Below are 7009 nucleotides of genomic sequence, written 5' to 3'. Positions count from 1 at the left end.
TCAAAAACTTCATGGTATTGGCCTAGCCATTTTTCAAGAATGAAGAAATTGACACTGTGGGTTTTGATTAATTCAGGAGACATTAAGTGTTGGGGAATCTTCTTTCAGTAAAAGCTCTGGAGAGCGCATGCAGGCAAGGCTTCCCAAGGAATGGCGAAAGGTCACAGGAATCCAGGCCCATTGGGGTCTAAAATATGAGGTTCCTGTGAGTTTTGGCTCTCAACTATAGCTGAAAAGGCTTTAACAGCAAAATCATGTGAAATCCTGGCTGAGATTCCCAGTGCTGTGGAGAAAGCCACCCTCGGACTAGATCTCAGTTTCCAAAGGCTACTCTAATGCCTGGCCTTCTAAAATCCCAACACAATTCATGGCAATAGTTCTCTGAGATCAGTTCCAGAACTCAGTCTCTAATGGCATCACACCAGAATTCAAGCTGAGGTGAAGCCAGTCATCTTTTCCAACCACCAAACAAAAGACCACTATTCTAACAAAAACACTCCCACATCGCCCTCATCTTCTTCCATACAGACACTCATTATAACATTCTGGCTGGGGGTTTCTAAAGGGTGAGCAGTCTAAGATGGTGTGCAAAGTAAGCTCTCATGCCCATCATATGCCAAATATCATGGTGGCCTGGACACCCTTCCTGAGAAACAGGATAGATAAAATGGGCCTGTAGTTAATACTACTCTGCTTCTCAAATTAGAGGCCTCCTGTCTGCCAGGGATAGATTCTTTATGTGTACTGGACTCATGAAAAAACCCAAACACCTGTGTGCTAGTTACTGGAGGGCTTGCAACAACTCATTTGACCCAGAGGATCCCTGTTCTGACTTCATAGGGGTCAGGATCCTGACCAGAAGAAGGCAAGAGACTTCATCCAATATTACACTTTTGTTTCATCCTTTTAGATTTGGATGGACACATGAGATTTTTCTTGAGTTTTCTGGGGTGCTGAGAATGTAATTCACAGCCACACACAAGGCCAAGAGTCTGATTCAGACACAGCTTTTACAAAGCACTTTACTTCAAAGGCACAGATTAGGCCTCTTCATTTCCATTTGAAACTCTTTTCTTGAGGAATCCCAAAGGAGTGCCCTAAGGCAAACACCTCCCTGACATTCAGGGGAACAGAACAATAGGGAAGAAAGAAGCCTGGAGAAAAACTTTTCTTTAATTGAACACTGTGGCACTGACAGCTCCTGATCATGGAACTTGGGTTACTATCTATCCAAGCAGGGATTCTCCAGAGAGATCCTTACCAGTCATGCTAATTTTTGAGTTTTCTGAGATGCTTGGCATGCCCTTCAGCAATCCAGTCCATGGCCATGTCACAGAGCTTGAATGTGGTACACATCTTGGACACAAAACCACGAACCCCTTCAGAGAGTGGCCAAAATTCAGGAAGAATACAGGAACTTAGGATCTTGGTAGGTGTTGCCCATCTGCAAGGCAAGCAGCAGTCCATTCATAAATTGGCCATGAGGAGTCCTGCAAAGATTTCCACTAGACAGGACACATTCACGGCTGCATTCTTCTCCCAACTCTCTTTAACCACAAACCCAGTGAGATCCACTGACATAAAAAGACTCACTATTTAACATTCCATTTCAAACCAACAACAACAAGAACAACAACAACAAAAAACGTTTTTCCTTCATGTTCTCAGAACATGAGACAAAACGACAAATTGAAACACACACCCACTGAGACACACAAACCACCCCTGTATTTGGTCTGCATCTATCCACTCTGTCCTCTGACTGGTGGGTGAAAATATGTTCCCCAGCAGTGGCCTGTCCTGTCTTAGCTCTGGTCTCTTTGGCCATGTCTGTGTAGTTGTCAGGAGGCAGCAATGAGCCAACACTTCTTTCTCAGGAAAGGCCCTTGTTGAGACCATTCAAGGCATTTGGCTATCAACACATCACTAGGTACCAACAAAGAATGACTCTGGCCTTGATACAGACAAACAAGTGAGCCCACTGGGAGTGGAACTGCCTCTGGATGCCTCAACTCCTGCATCCCAAGATCAGAGAGTTCCATCACCAAGGAAGTGAGGTGAGGTCACTTCCTTCAGGGAAGTGAATGAGGTCACTGCCTTGGCAACCACTTTGTCCTAACAGTTGTTTCCAAGCATCCCATGGGATGGAGGCTGCCCCACCTTCCTGTGACATTTTCACAAGACATAAAGGTCTATATACCCTAGCAGCCCGGGATCAGCAATCCACACACTCCTGATTGTGTCCATCTTCCCTGCATTGAGAAGAGAGAGGCTGATTCAGCCTCATCCCTTCATCCTGACTGGGTTGTTGGCCATGGAAGATGACTTTAGACCTCACAGGTGCTACCTAGCTGCCTACATTTGCTCCAGGGATCATTTCTGCATCTACCTTTGAGCTTCTCAGCAGCTGGAGGATTCCCTACATACCTGTATGGCAAGATCAACTCAGGACCTACTGTTATGTGAAATTACATTGAGGGAACAGAGTATGGTTAAGGGTCATATCATGCTCGATTTGGGTTAGGGGTCATTCTGCTGGATGAATACGGGTATTGGGCACCTGGGATATTTATACGAATGTAAGGTGAAATGTAAGTATGAAAATAGAAAACTAGGTAAGATCTGAAGCACACAAGTGTGTTGGGCCCTTGATTTGGATACATAGTTTTGAATTATGTTCTGCAGAGATGAATCCTCTAAATCCATAGACAATGGCAAGATTAGTGACCTCCCACCACGGGAGTGTCAACTGCTGGACAAGGGGGACCTCTCTTGTCAATCTAACTTTCACAAGCCACCTCAGCAATCTAGGCCACAGTGTCCCAGGACTTATCACACCTGGAAGCCCAGAAACAGCCTGAGCCTTGGGCAGCCTCCACCTTAGCCCAGGAGGCCACTGCCTCATCTCAGAATAGTCTTGGTGTTGCTGATCTTCCCAAGGTGATTGAGTCCTCCTCACTGATGTTGATATCCTCATCTGGGCTTGGATCTTAATGATCCTTCAGAGGAGGAAAAAACATGATCCACAGGGACTGGGCCCCAGGCACAGTGGCGCTTGCTTGTAATGTCAGCTCAGGAGGCTGAGGCAGGAAGATTGCAAGGTGGAGGCCAGCCTCTGCAACATAGCAAGGCCATAAGCAACTCAATGAGATGCTGTATAAATAAAATAGAAAAATGGCTGGGGAGTTGGCTCAGGACTTAAGTGACCCTGGGTTCAATCTTTGGTACCAAAAAAAAAAAAAGTGATAGAGCCCAAATATCCCATTTATACAGTGAATTAAAATGACCCTGTGCAGCGTCTCATGTTGTTGGACTGGGGAGCATGGGGCTGGTTACACCCTCCAGGGGACCCAGGCCAGATGCATAGCCAGTGTCCTGCTCACTGACTAAAGAGTACCTGGTGTCCCCCTCTGTCTCTGCACCCTGGCCCCAAAGGCTCCAGCCTCCCTCTGCAGCCTGGGACCAAAAGGAGCCTTTATTATTTGAGAGGTGAATGTGATGGTCCAATAAATCAGAATGTGTCCCCAGGATCTGGCAGCCTGCATGGCATCAGCGGGGCTATGTCATCTGTAACTTTGACACCACTCACGGGTCCTGTGGGCACTGGGTTATAAGGGCTGAGTCAGGAAGTGGCCTCTTTTGTGGCCAAGATCACTGGGGCCCGATGCCTCATATGTAATGAAGATTTGTCACTCTAGCAGCTCCATAAACAAGGTCTCAAGGATCCCTGACTTCAATTAAAGCCATCAAAACACTCCAGGGGTGGAGGCACAGGGACCAAAGTCACCCAGTCTTCCCTGTAGCTTTCATGAGAGGTGCTGGAACAGCCGTGTCCAAGCCCACCCACCGGCTGTCCAGAGGGACAGAGCCAGGGATCCAGGGAGGTTGGGCATGCTGGGGCCTGCACACAGAAGACGCCATGTGAGACCAGCAGAGTGGGGTCCAGGTGACCAGGCCGGCAGGCACTCCAGAAAGCGACCCCCTGCCACAATCTGACTGGGCACAAATCATGAACCACTCGAGCAGGAACAAACTTTATTTCTGACTCTACCAGCACACTCCACACACGCTCCCTGGGAACTCTCCCGAATGACACCCACGAGGCTCCTCCAGGCATCCCTCCTTCAGCACTTCCCCAACCAATGCGAACTCTCCAGGAATCCCCATGAGAACTCCAAAGTAGCAGGCCTAGGCATACAGTAAGGATCTAATATACAATTTAATCAACCCAGCATCATCTTAATGGCTCGCCTCTCAACCAGTACTATTAGCAAAATGCCAGGGGCCATTCTGACTCAGCTGTAGCTCTCAGCATCTCCCCCTTATGTTTAATAAAACAACAAGCAATGTGGCTTAGGGACCATGCCTATTAGGTTGTCCAATACTACATATGGTCTTTAACCATCATCGAATGAGCTGACCTCAAGGTGTCAGCCTCCTGTCTTATGTTGGTACCACTGCAATTGGATATTACCCGTCACTGACTACCGGTCCAGCATAGAGCCATACTTGTAGATAGGCCTTTGCACCAGTGTGTGTGAAGGGGTGAGATTTTTTGCCTCACCTCTCTTGGCCCCAAAATTTGGCCTTGGTGCCAGTGGGGGGTGAGGTTCTTTGCCTCACCTTTCTTGGCTCCCAAATTTTAGACCATCACTAGCAGAAATGAGGAGGATGCAAAATGCCATGACACCAAGCCAAATGACAGCTCTTTTTTTTAAAAATTGTACCACCGATGACACCATCTGCAAAGATTTTCCAGCACTACCACAATTCGCTGCACCAACAGATAGTTTACAATGCATAAAAGTGATACATAGTCCAGGCAAGTTCTTAAAGCAGTTCAAAGCAGAAAATAAACTAAGTACAGAATCTTTAAACATGTCAAAAGCTTGTACTACTGCATTAAGCTCTACCTTTTGAGCTGATTGTTTGGGTAATAAAAATGTAAAAGTTTGATCAGGGGTAACTACTGCTGCTCTACCACTATTTGACCAATCAGTGAATATATTTGGAGCATTCATGATAGGGGTTTTTCTTGTAATTTTTGGAAAAACTACAGGATGTGAAGACCAAAAAGACAATAAAGGATTAGATGGTAAGTGGTTATAAAATGAAACATTAGATTTACACATGATTATTGCCCAAGTATTTAACTATTAGCTAACTCATCAATTTGATCCATAGTATATGGAGTAATAATTTAATAGGAAGAAATTCCAAACACTCCCTTTGCTGCTTTTATTCCTTTGAGTATTAATTGTCCTACAGCCTCAGGATACCTAGTAAGAATAGTGTTAGGAGAATAAGATAAATGTATCCACAATAATGGACCTTCTTGCCAAACTACTCCTGTAGAAATATTTTTATTGGTATTACAATAAATAATAAAGGCAAACATATCAATTCTATCCAAATGCATATTTTCCATATATGTTTCAATAATTTTTAATGCCTTTCTTGCTTCAACCGTTAACATTCGGGGCAAATTTGGATCTGATGGACCTTTTAGGATATCAAATAAAGGTCCCAACTCTCCTGTTGGTATGCCTAGATAAGGCCTTATTCAATTTATATCTCCTATTAACTTTTGAAAGTCGTTAAGTGATTTGAGTTGATCTACTCGTACTTCAATTTTAGGTGGATGAACCATGGTTGAGGATAATAGAAATCCTAAATAATTAATTGGATAATTTAATTGTACTTTATCTATTGCTATCTCTAGATTATAATTTTTAATAAGTTTGTAAGTGTGGCATAACATTCTAGCAATGTGTTTTTAGCTTTGTGTGCTACTAATACATCATCCATATAGTGAAATATTTGTAGTTCAGGATTTTGATTTCTAAGTGGCTGGATTGCTTTGTTAACATAAATTTGACACATAGTTAGGCTGTTAGCCAAACCTTGAGGGAGTACTTTCCATTCATATCTCTGATCAAGAACTTCATGATTTAGTTCAGGGATAGTAAATGCAAAACATGCACTATCCTCAGGATGAATTGGAATTGAAAAAAAAAAACAATCTTTAATATCTATAGCTAAAACATACCAGGTTTTTGGCAAAGCAGACAATTGAGGAATCCCTGATTGAGCAGGTCCCATAATAACCATCTCATTATTAATGGCTCTTACATCTTGCAATAATCTCCATTTACCAGATTTCCTTTTGATGACAAAAATGGGAGTATTATGGGGAGATAAGGAGGTTGTATATGTGCCTCTGCTAATTGTTGTTTGACCAGGTCATGGGCTTCTTGTATCTTTTCTTTAGTCAGGGGCCACTGAGGAACCCATACTGGTCTTTCTGATTTCCAAGTAATTTTGATTGTCTCAGTGGCCCCTTCTGAAAACCCAATCCATGTCTATTTATTCCTTGATCTATTTAAATTGGTGCTGTTATACCTTGTTATTGTTCTCCTAAACTTTTTTTTTTCTGAAACCTTGTCTACCCCTAATAGTGGGCGCATTAGGATTGATGTTATTTGTTAATGTCAAACTAATCTAGGACACCTCGTCCCCATAACTTTATAGGAAGATGATCCAATACATATGGCTGTATAATTCCTTCACATCCTTCAGGATCCTTCCAATCTAATACCATTGCAGTTCTATGGGGATTAGTCGCCACTCCTAGATCTTGAAGCGTTTGAGTGGCTTGTTGTAATGGCCAATGTTTTGGCCATTCTTGATGAGATATGATGCTAAGGTCAGCACCTGTGTCCAGTAGCCCATTAAATTCATGTCCTTTAATATTTAGTTTTAGCATTAGGTGAGAATCTAAATTTAAAGACAGCATAGCCCAAACTACACATGTGGAGCCTAATCCCCTGGAACCACTTTCTACAGTACTACTGGAAAATTTATCATGCAGGCTGGGTAGTATTAATAACTGTGCTATTCTATCTCCTGGTGAAATTACTGATATACCTCTTGGAGAACTAGCTGTAATTTTTATTTCACCTTCATTATCGGGATCAATTACCCCAGGACTTACCATAAGTCCTTTTAG

This window comes from Callospermophilus lateralis, chromosome 11, assembly GCF_048772815.1.
Source record: "Callospermophilus lateralis isolate mCalLat2 chromosome 11, mCalLat2.hap1, whole genome shotgun sequence".
NCBI classification, from domain to species: domain Eukaryota; kingdom Metazoa; phylum Chordata; class Mammalia; order Rodentia; family Sciuridae; genus Callospermophilus; species Callospermophilus lateralis.
This window is presented reverse-complemented; position numbering follows the sequence as displayed.